Below are 18377 nucleotides of genomic sequence, written 5' to 3'. Positions count from 1 at the left end.
CTATAGGAAAATCTATTGGTCACTTGGAATAACCGCACCATGCTATGTGCCACAGAAACATCTATTGGTCACCTGTTGTACCTGCAATATGCTGTGTGCCATAGGGACATCTACTAGTCACCTGATGTAACTGCACCATGATACGTACCTCAAGCACATCTATTGGTCCCTTGGTGTAACTGCTCCATGCTATGCACCACAGGGACATCGATTGACCACCTGGTGTAACTCCACAATGCTATGTGCCAAAGGGACATCTATTGGACACTTGGGATAACGGCACTATGGTATGTGCCACAGGGAAATCTATTCATCACTCTGTGTAACTGCAACATGTAATGTGCCACAGGGACATCTATTGGTCACTTATTGCAACTGCACCATGCCTTGTGCCACTGGGACATCTATTGGTCACTTGGTGGCACTTCACCATAATATGTGCCAAACAGGGACATCTATTGTTCACTTGGGGTAACAGCACCATGATGTGTGCTACAAGGACATCTTTTGGTCACTTGGTGAAACTGCACCATGCGTTGTGCCATAGGGACATCTATTGGTCACCTGGTGTTACTGCACCATGATATGTGCCAGAGGGACATCTATTGGTCACTTGGTGAAAATGCACCATGTGTTGTGCCCTAGAGTCATCTATTGGTCACCTGGTGTTACTGCACCATGATATGTGCCAGAGGGACATCTATTGGTCACCTGGTGTAACTGCCCGATGATATGTGCCACAGAAACATCTATTGTTCACTTGGTGTAACTGCACCATGCTATGTGTCACAGGGACATCTATTGGCCACCTGAATTAAGTGTACCATGACATGTGCCATAGGGACATCTATTGGTCACTTGGTCGAACTGCACCATGATTTGTGCAATAGGAACATCTATTGGTCACTTGGAGTAACCGCACCATGGTATGTGTCACAGGGACATCTATTGGACAGCTGCTGTAACTGCAAAATGCTGTGTGCCATAGGGACATCTACTGGTCACCTGATGTAACTGCACCATGATATGTGCCTCAAGGACATCTATTGGCCCCTTGGTGTAACTGCTCCATGCTATGCACCACAGGGACATTAATTGGCCACCTGGTGTAACTCCACAATGCTATGTTCCACAGGTACATCTATTGGTCACTTGGTGTAACTGTACAATGCTATGTGCTGCATGGACATCTATTCGTCACTTGCTGTATTTGAACCATGATATGTGCCACAGGGACATCTATTGTTCACTTGGTGTAACAGCACCATGATGTGTGCTACAAGGACATCTTTTGGTCACTTGGTGAAACTTCACCATGCCATGTGCCATAGAGACATCTATTGGTCACTTGGTGTAACTGCACCATGCCATTGGGACATCTTTTGGTCATTGTGTGGAACTTCACCCTGCTATGTGCCATATGGACAGCTATTGGTCACTTGGTGTAACTGCACCTTGATATGTTCCACAGGGACATCTATTGGTCTCTTAGTGTAACTGAACCATGCTATGTGCCTTAGGGCCATCTATAAGCCACGTGGTGTAACTGCACGATGATGTGTACCACAGGGACATCTATTGGTCACTTGGTGTAACTGCAGTGGTCTGTGCCATAGGGACATATATTGGTCACTTTGAGTAACTTTACCATGATATGTTCTACAGAGACATCTATTGGTCACCTGGTGTAAGTACACCATGCTGATAGCCAAAGGGATATCTATTGGTCACTTGGTGTAGCTGCACCATGCTATGTGCCTTAGGGTCATGTTTTATTGGTCTCCTTTGGTAACTGCACAATGCTATATACCACAAGAACATCTATGGTGAAAGTGCTCCATGCTATGGACCACAATGACATCTATTGGTTACTTGGTGTAACTGCACCATGAGATGTGCAACAGGGACATCTATTGGTCACTTGGTATAACTGTACTGTGCTTTGTGCCATAGGGATATCTTTTAGTTACTTGGATTGACTGCACCATGATACATTCCAAATGAATATCTATTCTTCACTTGGTGTAACTGTACCTTGATATGTGCCATAAAGACATCTGTTGGTCACATGGTGTAACTGCACCATTCTTTGTGTAATAGGGACATCTATTGCTCACTTGGTGTGAACACACCATGCTATGGGCCACATTGACATCTATTGGTCATCTCTTGTAACTGCACCATGTGTTGTGCCATAGCGACATCTATTGGTCCCCTGGTGTAACTGCACCATATGTGCCACAGGGACATCTATTGGTCATCTGTTGTAACTGCAATATTCTATCTGCCATATGGACATTTATTGGTCACATGGTGTAACTGCACCATGATATGTGCCCCAGGTACATCTATTGGTCACTTGGTGTAACTGCACCATGCTTTATGCCACAGGGACATCCATTGGTCACTTGGTTTACCTACACAACACTTTGTGCTATAGGGACATCTATTGGTCATTTGCTGTAGCTGCACATGCAATGTGCCACATGGATATCTATTGGACACTTGCTGTAAACTGCACCATGATTTGCGCCATAGGGACATCTATTGGTCACCAGGTGTAACTGCACCATAGTATTTGTCACAGGGACATTTATTGATCACTTGGTGTAACTGCACCATGCTATGAGCCATAGGGAAATCTATTGGTCACCTGGTGTAACTGCAACATGACGTGTGTCAAAGGGACAGCTACTAGTCACTTAGTGTAACAGCACCATGATTTTTTTTTGGGGGGGGGGGCGCTGGGTGCCGCATGACCAAGATGGCCGCACGCCAGTGAGGCTCCGGCTGCTTGGCTCCTTATCCTTCAATCATCCTCTGCCCCCTGCACTTTGATTTGAAGTAGACCAGTGGGATTATACACCCCTACACGCCTGCTGCCTCCGGTGAAATTTTGTCTGGAAAGCGGTTCTCCGTATGGCTACCGGAGCTGCCTGAGCTGCAAAGCGGGAGCTGCTGGGGACTTGTCTGGAGCTCTGCCCGGCGGCGGCGGCCACACGAGTGCCGCTGCTCCCACGTGGCTGGTAGGCCGTATTGGAGTGAACGTGCCCTGCGGAGTGGCGATCCTGATTCTGCAGACACAGTTACTGCCGCTATCTGCTCCTGCTGTCCTGGATGCCATCGCTGCCTGCTTCTGCCTTTTTATCCATGTGGGGCCGGTGAGTGCGTCACCAGCAACTCTGCGCCCTTTCATCGCGACTCGCACTGGCGGGCCCTGTCGGGGCGGTGCGGCGGGGGGGAGATACCTGTGATTGCCCGGAGTGACTGTTCTGCCCGGGAGCAGGAGTCTGCGATCTCGTGTTGCTCTCCCCCGTGCACCGCTATTGTGACCTACTTTGGACCGTCACAGTGCCGCCGGCTTGCAGATTTTGCCCCGTGACACCGAGCCCTGCATTTTGCTCCTGGTGGTGCTGGGCCAGGTCTCTGGGGTGCTCCGGGTCGGTCCTTGGCCCACGCTTGGGTGGCTTTAACATCGGCGGGGCCTGGCTGGGGTGGACGAGAAGTGAGCTGCCTGGCGGGCTCCCACTTCTATTGGCCCTTCGTCGACGCTGACGGCTCCCCGCGTGGGCCATGGAGGGTCCCTGTGGCAATGCTGCTACAGACTGATTAAGCCCCTGCGGCGCCATCCGACTGCCTGCTGCGAGTTAGTCGGCCCCCCCGGTGTCGAGCTCTGCAAATCAGCCCGGTCTCTACCTCACCCGGCCTACACACTCTTGTCTGCCTGGTACCAAGGTGGCATCGGATCTTCGCTTGGACATACGCCTGCAGGTTACCGTTTAGCTGCGGTCCGCAGCTTGGGCTGTCTCCTCATCAGTGAGGCTAGGCTGTGGCTGGTTTGGGGTGCACAGCCGCCTCTGTAGGTGGGTACCCCGCGGTGCCTCTATCATATTGGCCTTTGCCGGGTCGGTTGGCTTCCCACGTGCGGTGGCTTGCATCCTCTGTTGAGAAATTGCAGCAATATTACACTTATCTAAACGACAATGTGTTTAATGTAAAACTGACTATGTCCTATCATAATAGCAGTATTAATTTTCTCGATATCAACTTTTATGTTGAAAATGATAAGATTCAAAGCAAACTCCATAGAAAGGAGACTGCATGTAATTCAGTTTTACATGCTTCTAGTGCCCATGCAAGTTCTGTCATCAATAACATCCCCTTTGGGGAATTTGTACGCATTAGAAGGAATTGCAGTGAGGAGAATAGTTTTCTCTGAAATGTCAGTGAAACTAAAAAAAGATTTCAAGCCAGAGGGTACAATAATAAGATTCTAGATAATGCTGAAAAAAGAATTTTGTCTTCAACCAGGGATGCGACATTACTTGAAAAGTCCAAAACTTGTGATAAATCTAATAACAGTGCAAGATTTATTACTCAATACACTACACATAGTGATGGTATATTTAGAGCTCTAAGGAAGAATTGGTATCTTTTGACTTCCATTGTTGGACTCAAAGACTGTATTTCTACTACGCCTACTATTACATACAAAAAAGGCGTTTCCCTGAGAAATGAGCTGTGTCCCAGTTATATTACCACTCCACATACAAGTGGTACTTGGCTCCCCAAAAAACCTAAAGGTTTTTTTGTCTGTGGTAGCTGTAATGTTTGCCCCATGGGTAAAACTAAAACTAAAACTTTTTCTTACAATTGTATACGTACATTTAACATTAACCAATTCATCAATTGTAATACTACCCATGTTGTATATATCCTGGGATGCGATTGTGACATCATTTACGTGGGTAGTACCATTCGCCCCTTAAAAACACGTATACAAGAACATAGGAGAGCCCTATTGAATAACGATACAAGATATCCTATTACTGAGCATTACAGGATTAAACATACTGACTGCCCCTCTTTTTGGTTCCATGGAATTGAACACATTCCTGTGGGCAAAAGAGGATCAAATAGAGAATTGATACTGAGACAATGTGAATCTAAATGGATTTGTCGTCTACGAGCCGTTACCTTGGGACATAATTCTGATACTGAGATGCATTACTTTTTATAATGGTTAAATTGTACAATTTCCCATCTAAGCTGAGCCTTTATTTTACATTTGGGTTGATATACTGTTACTATTACTACTCGTACTTACTCATCTATGTATGTTCTGGGATCAGTTCATACCTCTCTCACTTGTTCCTTATACATTTTTTCACTTGACTTTTTTACGTATGCCCATAGTGCAATACTCCTTTATTAATATCGGGCACTTTTCTTTATATGTATTTTTTCTTTTCTTTTTTTCTTTGTTTACTTTCTTCTCTATGTGGCTAGACATTGGCCTCAATATTTAATATTCAGTATTATATTTATCCTTATTCTCATGGACCTATGTAGATACCATTCATATGCAATACGACTATTTATACCTCCATTTTTGCATTGATCGGACGTGATTCTTTGAATTTGTTTTGGCCTTTCGCTAGCTGTACCTATTTTGGTTATGTCCATCTATTTACTTTCTGTATACATATGGGATGTGGTATATTTTTTGCTTACAATTATATGCATCTCTTCAATATGGGTGGGGACGTGGGATCTTCCTTCTATAAATACATACATATCTCCAATACTGTTTTTCCAGCTTCAAATACATTACATCTGGTTCTTTGGATGCTGCATATGCATCTATGTCCTTTTCTTACGCCATTCAAATATGGCGTTTTTGTTTTCTTCTCGATTTCACGATATACGGTCATGTGTCTCCAGATATCCGGTGATTTATTTATATTTCGGCTTTGCGACTTACCTTTAATTTAATTTAATTAATTTTGTGACGTATTTTTATTTTGATCCTTGGACACATATGGGACGTGATATTTATATATATATTTTTTCTCTATATATTTATATGTTTTTTTCTGATACGGGTGGGACGTGGTATTTTTTCATTTATAATTTCATGCATTTCTTGAATACTATCTCTCCATGCTCTAATTATAATACGATTGGGTTCTTATGATGCTATATATACATCGATGTCCGGTTTATACGCCATTCAAATATGGCGTCTTTGTTTACTTGCTCCTCTACTGACATACGGGGATGTGTCACCTCACATCCGGTGATTGATTTAAATTGCAGCTTCGCGGTTAGCTTTGAAAATACCGGTGTGCTGTTTGACCCCGTTACTCTCTTTCCGCTTTTCGTATTTGGAGAAGGTAAGCCGTTTTGACCTGTCGTACGGTTTTACGCAATTACTGGTGTTCATTTGATTAGGTTTTGGTAACTCTGTTGAATTTATTTTTTCACGTAATTCTGGGTTAATTATCTCTTGACAATATACTAATACGGATCGATTGGAAGGTGCGATTTTAAGTTTTGTGTGTGTCTTTTGACTAATAGCTTTATTAATGTTTTGGAGACAACTTAATATCATGCCTCATAAGGATTATTGCTATTGGAGAATATTGGTGTTTTGGACGCTTAAACCTTTACGCTTAGAGTTACTTGTCTAGTATTATTATTATTTTTCTGTTTTTCGTCTGTTGCTATTTTTCTGCTCATTTGCGCTTTTCTCTCTTTCACTCTTTTCCTTTTGCTCTGCTTATATTTTAGCGAGTCGGAATGTATACATACTACAATGATAAATGCCACTTGGCTTTCCGACTAGAAGGATATATTCGTATCTTATACTGACGGCCTTATTTATACCTTTCCATTGAACATCCAAATGATTTAGGTGAGAGATTATCTTATGTTTTCGCTTAGTATGACTGTAGATGTTCAAATAAAATTGGATACTTCTTTTAAATAGATGAGTTTCTGGAATGTTTTATACAAACTCCGTCGCCCTTTGCGTTTTGACGTAAATTATGTCAACCTTGTCGCTCATTAGTTTTTGGTATTTATTTACAACAATATTGTTGAATATATTCAAGCAAACTTTATTGTTTTTGTTTATTTTCGTTTTTGTTTTTTAAATTTTCTTTTTTTTGTTTGCTACATGACAGTGCTGTGAAAGACATCTCTATTATTTGCTTGAATTCACATCGTTGAATTCTCTACTCTATTGCGTGATAATATCTGATTTATTTATCGTGCGGAGCCACACTGATAATCGCAGGTATCCCACATCGTCAAAGTAGAGGTGAGATTCCTTTACCCCCCCCCCCTTCTTTTGATATTTATTTTTGGGGCGTATCTGAGATACCTCATATCAATTAGGACTATGGATCTCGATTCTACTATATATGCTCTTGCATTTTATAAATATATCAGTATTCAAAATGATTAAGTTGTATTTACACTGTATTCTATTTCTGAATTAATGTCTTCTATTAGAGCCTATATTACTTTTGGTATTTGAATGTATTTTCATGTTTTTATATTTAATGGTCTGATGTGCCTTTGTATATATGTATGTATTGTATTTATATTTGTATATATCAAAGTCGTTGAGTATGGTCCTATGTGTTTATTGTTTCTTGTAATATTTTGGATGACTATATATGTTTTATATAAATGTAGTTATGTCTGTATATTTGTTTGTTACTTGTTTCAGCCCTGAAGAAGTTCTTGCCTCTTAGAACGAAACGCGTTGGCTGATGTCTGTTTTTATGAAAAAATACATACAAGAATTAAAGGAACTTTAAGGACTTCCTATCATGTTTGGACTTCTCACTGGTGCACCTTCCTCTTTTGTTAAAAACGCATGGAGGAATATGTCGAATGGCTGCTGCACGGCGCCAGTGATGGGAATCCTTTCTCAGCCCAATTCATCGTGGAGCGGGCTCATCGCTCTCTTGGGCCGCGTCCCCCAGTTGGTGGGCCCCCCAGGCCTATTGTGGCCCGACTCCTCAACTACCACGATCGCGATGCGGCCCTGCGACTGGCGCGGGAGCAGAAGTCCTTACAATATGATGGCGTGGAGTTCACTATCTTCCCAGACTTTACCGTCGAAGCTCCGCAAGGCCCAGATAGAGTATGCCCTTTTGTACCCAGTGCGCCTCAGAGTCTCATCGAGGGAAAAACATAATCTTCACGAACCCGCATCAGGTAGATGAATTCCTGAAATCGCTCCCCCGACATTCTCCAGGTGGTGTGACGAGTGGTCGGGCATCCAGACCGGACTCTCCTTTGGCGGATTGAGGACTCTCACGTGTCTGTGGGCTGAGATGGAGACTCCTGGACTCCTCGCTGTGCTATCCCTGTTCCTCCTGCCCAGCTGCTTCAGTGGCTGCGGCGGGTCCTTCCTGTCGGGCCCGCAATGCACCCTTGCTGGGGCCCTTGAACTTTCGCCTGCTGGAGGAGCGCAGATAGAGGCCCATTCGAACTGTTTTGCTGGAAATGTTCTACTTCTCCGTTAGATGTTTGTGACCATGTCTCTTCATAGTAGAGGGTAAACCTATACGTATTGCCAAGCACCCCTCTCTCTTCCTTGCCTGGGTCTTCCCCCTTTGGGACACTGAGACTTTGGTTAACCGGGCTGTGGGAGGAGAGGTTTCCGTGTTGCCCCGGTGACCCCCTACATGGATATTCCCCCCTACTTTCCGTGGCTCTTCCATGGGCTGTTTGTACGATCTCATTTTGTTTGTAATGTTTTGTTCTGGTTTTTAGGGACATTGACTGGGAGGGACGATTTCGGCACGATTGGGGTGCTGTTGTGGGTGGGGGTGGGTGGGGAAATGTTACTGCGGATTAGAGATTCCATAGTTGTTTATCTTCAGACATCCTCACTAGCACACGTCAGCGCATATTCATGCCATTCTTCTTGCAGGGTATCCACCATTGGAACATCCACTACAATGCAATGCCTTTGACCACTGACCCGTTACGCCTAAACCTACTCACTTGGAATGTTAGAGGTCTGGGGGACCACCGGAAATGTCGTCAACTCTTAGCCTATCTCGATAGACATCACGTTCATATAGCGATGCTTCAGGAGACTCATACTGACCCCCATAGGTTGACCTGCTTTGGGGGTAGGTGGGCAGCAGTTTGGGTCTTCTCCTCTTATTCTTCATATTCACGTGGCACACTGATACTAGGGGCGTTCCTTTTGTGTTGGTTGGTTCGATAAGTGACCGCTCCGGTAGGCATTGCATACTCTGGGGTGTCTTGGGGACAAAATCAGTCACACTGGTCAGTTGTTACGGTCCAAACGTGGACGATCCTGATTATTATACTGCACTTTGGGGGCAAATCTGGAATGTGGGCTTGACCCATATACTCTGGGGTGGGGACCTGAATACAACCCTATGTCCTGTACTGGATCGTTCTCAAGCCATGCCCCACCACTATACTAAAACCCAGCGTCCACTCTCGGAACTCCTCTCTGCACACAGGCTCATAGACGCGTGGAGGCAGGTTCACCCAGGGCAGAAGGAGGGCACTTATTACACCACGGCGCGTGCCGCCTGGTCGCGCCTTGACTACTGGTTGGTCTCCCGTGGGGTGGGGCCATGGATTGTTGCCAACACCCACATGGCCAGAACGCTCTTGGACCATGTACCCGTGCTCCTACAGGTGACTCCCCCGAAATCTATCGCCTCCCCCTTTAGTTGGAGGTTGGTGCCCGAGGCACTGCTTGACGCTGTGTTCCGAGCGGAGCTAGGCGTGGAGATAACTGATTTTTTTAACCGTAACAGAGGTTCAGTTACCAGTGTGGGCACCCTCTGGGATGCTTTTAAAGTCACCATTTGAGGTTTTTGCATGTCGAAGAGCTTCGGTGTCCTCCGGGACATCCGGCGGGAGCTGCGCCGACTGAAAGGGGAACTCAAACAGTTAGAGACGGACATGTGGCGTGATGCGTCTGGTGCCCAGGTGGCCGTGATACGGGATAAGCTCACCGAATATATGGAGGCGGCAGAGCGTGAGACTCTTTCGGGGAAAATACTTCACTGCGCGCCGGTACGGGGAGTGGGAGAGGCCGGGAATGCGTTGGCCGCGGAGGTGCGACAACCTCGCTTCTCTAATTATATCCTCAACATTTTGGATGCTGCGGGGACGTGACACAGATAGCTGTGACATTTTACTTGTCTTCACCTCCTTTTATGAGACACTGTACACTTCGCGCCGGGCTGAGCCCCTAGACTTCTCTCCTTTCTTTCAAGATATCTCTCGGTTGGCTGAGGAACTCCCAGCATGAATTTTTGGATGCGCCTTTTGAGGGAGACGAATTCCAAGAGGCAATCATGAAGATGAAATCAGGGAGGGCCCGGGCTCTGATGGTCTGCCCGTGGACTTCTACAAAGCCTACATGGAGCAGTTAATACCCATATTACGGAAGGTTTACGAGGAGGCTTTGGAGGCTCAGCTCCTTCCGGACACCATGAGGGAAGCGCTTATCATCTCCCTCTTGAAACCTGGCAAGCCTGCTGACCGGTGCGATTCGTACAGGCCCCTGTCCCTTATCAATACCGACGCAAAGATCCTCGCGAAACTCCTAGCGAATCGGCTAAGTCTCCTGATGGAGAAACTGGTGCTACCCGACCAGGCGGGTTTCATACCGGGCAGGGTGACCTGCCACAACCTCTGCACTCTGTTCTCCATCATGGACAACGTCGATCCCCAACTGGCTCTCGTGGCGGTCTTTTTAGATGCCACGAAAGCCTTTGACTCGGTGGAGTGGGACTACCTGTTCACTACTCTTCAGAACATGGGCCTCTGTTAGGTATTTGGCCTGGATACGTTCGCTTTATAGTTTCCCCACTGCCAGGGTGAGAATAAATGGGCATACCTCCGCGTCCAATAGGCTCACGAGGGGCACCCGGCAGGGCTGCCCACTCTCGCCACTTCTTTGCCCTAGTAATGGAGCCACTTGCGGCGAAACTCAGGCAACATCAAGAGAAAGCTCTTAAGTGCCTGCTGCATCCCATATTGATTTCTGTTAGAATCCGGGGTCTCTGGTTGGCGCAGGTATGCACTTGCGACAAGCAGGGACCCTTTCCTCTAAGTCAGGGCGTAGGATTACCTCTTTAAAAATAACCCCTGCTCACCCTCTAGGTAACGTGGCGCGAGCAGTCAGGCTAGATTCCAGAGGGCATTAGGTTAAGCATTCAAAGTGTCCCACACAATAACCACCAACCCACCACACAGAGACACAAGCCTGTATTTATGTAAAAATAAAGTTCTTTATATATAAGATTTCTTTACGCAGGCTTTCAAAAATACAGGTCTTCACTTAAATGAGGTTCCAGTTACCTGTATTACTTTTAGGTAGTCCACAGTTCTTAAAATTGCACTTTTCAACTTAAAATAGGCTTCTTTGGTGTCTGTGCGCTTCGTAGCACCTCCGGTACGCTTCGTACGAGTGTTGTAAATTAAAGCAGAATGTGATTAATCATTTACTGAAAACATTAATGCTTCCCCTTTAGATCGTGTTTTCTTCGTTATGTTGACAGAAGTCCGGACTCCATTTTGTATTGACATGCTGCCACGTGTTCGTCATGAGGAGAGTCCGACCTCTGTGTTAGTTGCTCCTGTAATCTGCCTAGTAACAGTTTATAAATAGCTCTCTTGTCCATCTGGCGCATGCCCAGACTTGACCACATCTGTTATAATTAGCTTTGCTTGACCATGTGTTTTCGCGGGCTCAAAGAGTGTGTTAGCTCCGCCCATGTATTGATTCAGTATCGAGAATGACCATAAACGGTAATGTTCTTCGACCTCATGTTGTATCCACCCACTATGAGCCCCTCTGTTGTGTATAAAAGGGGACTGTGTACGCAAGTTCTTTGTGCTACTCCTTACAATACTGAAGAGTGTTGTGTGGATTGTAGGACCACCCTTAAGGGTTAATAAACGTTGTTTTTGTACTTTGCAGTTTCCGTGCCAACTTCCTTATAGATTCCGTTACAGGAGAGCGAACCCTTGTGCTTTGCGGGCCTAGCTGGGGCCTGTATTCATCAATTGGCGCCCGTCACGTGGGGCTCATCGGCGACTCGGATGCTCGAAGGACTGGTCGCGACGAAGGTGAGGAGTTTGGCCGGGGACGTGATCACTGCCAGTGGCGTCTTAGCCCTGGCATCCCGAGGTTTTTCTTCCTTCCCTTCCGAGCTGACCGTCTGGGTGGCGCCGGTCATCGACTGAGACCTCTTCTGTCGGTCCTGCCGTGAGAGCCGTTTGGGCGATTGTGGAGCTTGGCAGTTGGAACCTGGACTCTTGATTGGTAAGACCCGTTGTACGGTACTTGCTCCGAGTTTTGAAGCCTGGTCTGGCTATTTGAGTTTGATTGATGGTGACTAGTCATATTTTGAATTTGTCTTTGTGAAAATATATGCGTTGCAACACATATAGGCAGGTAATGTGGAGAAATTTCTCCGGAGCTGTGTAAACTTTGAACGGCGCAACGATTAAGTGCCATTTTCTTTATAATATTGCATATTTTGCATTATTCCTAGCATGCCTGCTTTTAGCGCACTCCGTAAGTGGTGCTGCTGTTTTGGAAACCGGTTGAACCTCGAGGAATCTGCTCCAGCTCCCCCAGAGGGGACTCCTAATAGGGATATGTACGTGAAGCATGGTCTTTCTTCCATAATGTACAGCACGCTATGGAGGAAATACACGAAGAAGGATCCTGAGTTGCGATGGCCTTTGTATGGATCGTTTGATATACGTAAGATTGAGTATGTGGAACAGTGTATGTGTAAACGACGTGCTCGTCAGGATATGTTTGAGTGTGTGCGATTATGGGTGAAGGAAGTGCGTGAGCGAGAGAAGCGTGAGAAAGCGCTGTTTGATAAAGAGCAACGGAAGAATGATCATGTGCGAGCGCAGGAAGCGAAGCATCGGGAGGACAAAGAGCAGACAGATAGACAAGAGAAAGAGCGTAGGCTACAAGTTTCGGGTCAATATGTTGTTCGCCAGCCGCTTTATCCTGTCCTTAATAATCCTGATGATGATTTTTATTTGCTAGATCGCTCTCCGCCCCCTTATGTTGGCGCATCTGCTCCACGGCCGCAAGATTCTGACCCGGTTTCGGGTAAGGTAGACACACGGTCCATGCTGTCGGCCGAGCAAATGGCTGAGCTTCGGACACTTTCCTTCCGTGCGCTTAAAGGCAAGGTATCCATGGAGGACTTATTTCAAACTTGGGGGCCGTGGCAGGAGAGAGATAAAGTGTATTTTCTGGGTCATTTCGCGGAAGAAGTGATTACTGCTTTCCGAAAATATTCTCATGTTCTTGAGCCTGACGAAGTGTCTTCGGACGCTAGAGCAATACGTAACGGTGCTTTTTCTCCCTCTAAGGCTCCTGAGGCGGCTCGGCGGCTGTTCGCCTTGCGGGACGAGGTGCTGGCCCTTCGAGAGAAAGCACGCCCACAAACGGAGGCGGAGAAGCAGTCGGATTCGGTTGCGGCAGGGGGCTACCCATCTACTTCCCAGTCAGATAAGGATGATGTAGTGCATGCTAAACCAATGCGAGAGGCGGCGCCTTTGTATGTTCCTCCTAAAGGAGCGGGGACTAGCCCGGACATTAATTCTGTCGATGCTAGGGGATATTTTGTGTATAATTGGGTTTATACTCCATGGCATAGAGCCGATGTCATGGCATTGAAGAATGCATTGCCTGACCCCCGTAAGAATCCAGCGGCCTTCTATGAAGAAGTCGAGGGGGCCTTGAATTCTTGCGTTATGACTTTAGCAGATATAGACCTGTTCTTTGGCCTTATTCTACCACCGGATATGTGGCGATCTGTACGAAAGGTAGATGATATAGTTGCCTTTAAGGCCCGGTGGTCTGAGCTTGAGGATGAAGACAGGGAGAGGAAGCCCGTGCAGAAACCGCCGCAGAGTATTTTAGATCTCCCCGCTGCTATTGTGACTAAGTTAAAGACGATTATCCCCCCTAAAAAGATTGACTGGAATATGTTAGCTGCATGTAAACAGAAAGTTGACGAGTCAGTTGCAGATTTCTTTACGCGCTTTGAGGAGACGTTTCATGACTTTAGTGGCCAGTCGCTTACTGACGACACAGGCCGCCACCTTTTCGCGGACAAATATGTGGCTAATCTGCTACCGGCAGTTGCGGCCCGGTTGAAAGCGAGTGAGAGTTCTTGGTCCTCCGCGACACCGACGGCCCTTCTGACCATCGCTCAGTATTATGAGCGTCAGGAGCACGAGGCGAAGGGCCAGGAGGAGAAGAAATCGAAAGATCTCAAAACCAAGGTGATGTTAGCACAAGTATATGGCCCGCCCCGACGGGGTAATAATAATAGAGGAAGGGGCGGATCTTATGGTCCCCCTTCGGGCCGATCTGATTTGAATAGGAACCAGTGTGCGTACTGCAAGCAGTTGGGCCATTGGGCCAGGGATTGCCCAGCGTTGCGTGCTTCGCGTCAGGGGCACACTCCGGGTGGCCCGAGAGGTAGAGGGGGCTTCTCGAACTTTAGAGGGAATTCTAACGATAATGTCCGTTTCGATACTGCCGGGCAGCACCGAGATAGCTCAAATGTTTTTGATCGCCAGCACCAGTATCATGTATCGGACATCGATCAATCGGGATATCATGATTCTCAGCATGCATAGGAATGCGTTGGATGGGGGTCCGAATCAGTTGAGGTGCCGGTCGATCAGACGGGTCCTTATGTATCGGCTGAGGTTTTAGGTTCTACTGATCAGTTCCTAGTGGATACAGGAGCGACACGTAGTGCATTGTCTAGGTACTTGGTTCCGGGGGCTCCCCCATCCGGCTCAATAGTTACATCGGTAGGGTTTGACGGTACACTCTCCCGAAGCCCTCTTTCGCAGACCCTTGCATTTAAAGTTGATTGTTTTTCTGCGCCCTGTCCGTTTCTGCTTGCTCCGTATACACCGGATAACATTATGGGCCTTGATATGTTAAAGTACTTTAGGGCTACAATCCGCTGCTCCCCTGAGGGTGTGAGGGTGATCTTAAATGACAACTATCCCAGGTCTGGGCGGATGTGTACGATATCAGAGGATGCATTGTTGGCTACCCTCCCCCGAGCTTTATGGGCGACTTCGGACACAGATGTGGGACAAATGGTGATTCCTCCGGTCCACATTAGTGTCCAGGAGGGGGCGGTGCTACCACGCCTCCCGCAGTATCGTATTTCCCAGGAGGGCGAGGAAGCTCTCATACAGATTGTGCAAGATTTGATCGCAGTAGGAGTAGTGGAAGAAGTTCCCTATAATATCTGTAACAGTCCGATTCTCCCTATTCTGAAAAAGGATACAGATGCAAGGGTCTATCGGTTCATAATTGATTTGAGGGAGGTAAATAAGATCGTGATACCTCAGTACCCGGTGGTCTCCGATATCACGACGTTGCTTACCTTGGTCCCGCCTACGGCGACCATGTTCTCAGTGATTGATTTGAAAAATGCCTTCTTTTCTATTCCCATTCACCCTGATAGCCGATTTCTTTTTGGGTTCACATTAAACAATAGATCTTATCGTTTTTGTAGAATTCCCCAGGGCTACACAGAAAGCCCTAGTATTTATAGTCAGGCTTTGAAACGACAGTTGGACTCCTTTGCCTTACTCGAGGGGGTCGCCCTCATTCAATATGTCGATGACATCCTGTTGGCGGCTGACACCCTGGAGTTGTGCGAGAAAAGCACGCTAGCCTTACTTTCCTTTTTAGCATCCCACAATCACAAGGTCTCTAGGAAGAAATTGCAATTCTGTAGACCAAAGGTGACTTATTTGGGTCACCTTTTGTCTAAGGAGGGGCGTGCACTCACACCAGATCGTATCCAAGTAATTTTGGACACACCGAGACCATCCACGCAGAAGGATGTGCGTGCATTTTTGGGTCTTGTTTCTTTTTGTAGACAGTGGATATTGGGGTTTTCACACATAGCTAAGCCATTACTAGCTCTCTTGACAAAAGACACGCCCATCCCGATCCCCTGGTCAGATGAGTGTGACGCTGCTTTTCAGCAATTGAGACAGGCCCTTTGTTCAGCACCAGTGTTAGGGACCCCTGATTATACAAAACCCTTTTCGTTGTATGTGCATGAGAAAGATGGATGTGCATTATCAGTCTTAGTGCAGATGCACGGCGATAAGCAGCGCCCTTGTGCATACTTTTCGGCTGTACTTGATCCTGTCGCCCGAGCATTGCCAGGGTGTTTTCGCTCGGTTGCGGCGACAGCTGTGTCAATACGGCAGAGTGAAGGAATTGTGTTGTCCCATAAGCTGTTGGTGTTAGTCCCCCACGCTGTTGATGCCCTGCTTAATCAAACAAAGACGCAGCATTTGACCAGTGCCCGTTTAACGGGATATGAGTTGACGCTTTTGGCTCCTCATATTACGTTGAAAAGGTGCGTGACATTAAACCCGGCCACATTGTTGCCATACCTCGAGACCCAGCCTGAGGCGCAGAAAGCGCATGATTGCATTCTTGTGACTGAGGAACAAACAAAGGGTCGTATTGATCTCCAGGATACGCCCTTTTCAGAGGTAGATGGAGAGTTGTGGGTAGACGGATCATGCCTGAAGCTACCAGATGGTACAACTTCAGCAGCGTATGCAATTACCACGTTACAGACGATAGTGGAGACAGCACGCATACCGCAGAAATCAGCTCAAGCAGCGGAACTGATAGCGTTAACACGAGCATGTGTGGTCAGTACAGGATTGTGTGTGAATGTTTACACAGATAGCCGCTATGCCTTCGGAGTAGCGCACGATTTCGGCCTACTCTGGAAGGAGAGAGGGTTCTTAACGTCACATGGGGTACAGATAATGCATGGGGAGTTAGTCCACAATCTCTTAACCGCATTGACATACCCGAAGAAAATTGCCATTGTTAAGTGTAGTGCCCATAGGAAAGTAGTTGATAAAGTTGGAGAAGGGAATGCGTTAGCGGATCGAGTAGCACGGGAGACTGCGATGCAGCCTGGCGCTACTGCCATGTATGTAGTAAAGTCACAGGTGGAAAGATGGCGTGATGCGAAGGAAGAAGTGCGAGAAATACAAAGGACCGCTTCTGACAAAGAGCGGGAACGATGGGCTAGCGAAGGAGAACTGGATGATGAGGGTTGTTGGAGAAATAAGCAGATGGATAGATGGAAATTACCCACGGCTTTTGTACAACCTATGGTTCAAATGGCACATGGGCTAGCACATGTTGGAGCTTCCGCAATTGTGAAATTGCTTACCCAAGTCTGGGAGCATCCAGAGATTGCTAGCACAGCAAAGAGGGTGGTGCAGACCTGTATGATCTGTCTGAAGTATAACCCAGGGAAAGGCACTCGAACTCCAGCAGGAGGATTTGCGACGCCCACTGCACCCTTTGAGGTTCTGCAGATGGACTATATCCAGCTTGAGCGCTGTAACAATCTGAAGTATGTTCTAGTAGTGGTCTGCGCCTTCAGTAAATGGGTTGAGGCGTACCCTACGAAAGACAATACTGCAATGACTACAGCGAAGCTATTGCTGAAAGAGTTTTTCCCTCGATACGGCGTCTGTAGACTTCTGTGGAGTGATAATGGCCCTCACTTTGTAGCGGATGTTATAAAATATGTCTTGAAGGGCCTAGGCATCACCCAGAAGTTCCACGCCGTATTCCACCCCCAGTCTGCAGGACTAGTCGAGAAGTATAATGGTACACTGAAGCTTAAGATCGCCAAAATCCAAGCTTCAACATCTTTGACTTGGCCAGACGCCCTGCCACTGGCGTTATTGTCAATTAGGTCGGTGCCACACTCTCGAACTGGCCTTACGCCATATGAAATCGTATTTGGACGCCCAATGAATATTTGGGGTCCACCAAGGCCTAAGGCTGTGTATGATGTACCTTGTGTAATGATGAGCGATTATCTGGCACAGTTAACGGATAATTTGGTTTCTATTCATCAACAGGTCCGAGAGGCGCTCCCTGATCGGTCTACCGGCGAAGGACATGGTCTCCGGCCTGGGGATCATGTCATGGTGAAGGTCTTCGACAGAACGAACAGTTTGGAGCCGAGATGGGTCGGACCTGAGCAAGTCCTCCTTGCAACAAGGACGGCAGTGCGAGTCTCGAACAGGAAGAATTGGATCCATTCCTTACACTGTCGAAAGGTACCGCCCGGATTGGTGGAGTCTGCCGTGCTGACCGATCAACGAGAAATCTTAGCAGCAGAGACAGGCCGTGCTGCAGAGCCAAACGACACTGAGGAGCTCTTTCCGGACCACGCGACTTCTGGAGGAAGGCGATATCATCTGCGACCAAGAAAGTGAGGTTTCCAGTACCGGGACATACTGTCAGAACGGCCCTTGGGTTAGTGAAACGGAGAGCCGATGAGGCAAGGGGGGGGGATCAGCCCTGCATTAGTGTAGTGACACCCGTCTTGGCCCGCTGGTGAAGAAATCAACCGCTGCCCAAGGGGAAGAGTTCTGACAGACCTTTTTAGTTTCAGGAAGATATCAGGGTATTGTTTCCTTTGACATGGAGAAGAAGAAAATTC

This window comes from Triturus cristatus, chromosome 4_2 (assembly GCF_964204655.1).
Source record: "Triturus cristatus chromosome 4_2, aTriCri1.1, whole genome shotgun sequence".
NCBI lineage: Eukaryota > Metazoa > Chordata > Amphibia > Caudata > Salamandridae > Triturus > Triturus cristatus.
The sequence above is the reverse complement of the archived record's forward strand: the minus strand, read 5'-3'. Positions refer to the sequence as shown.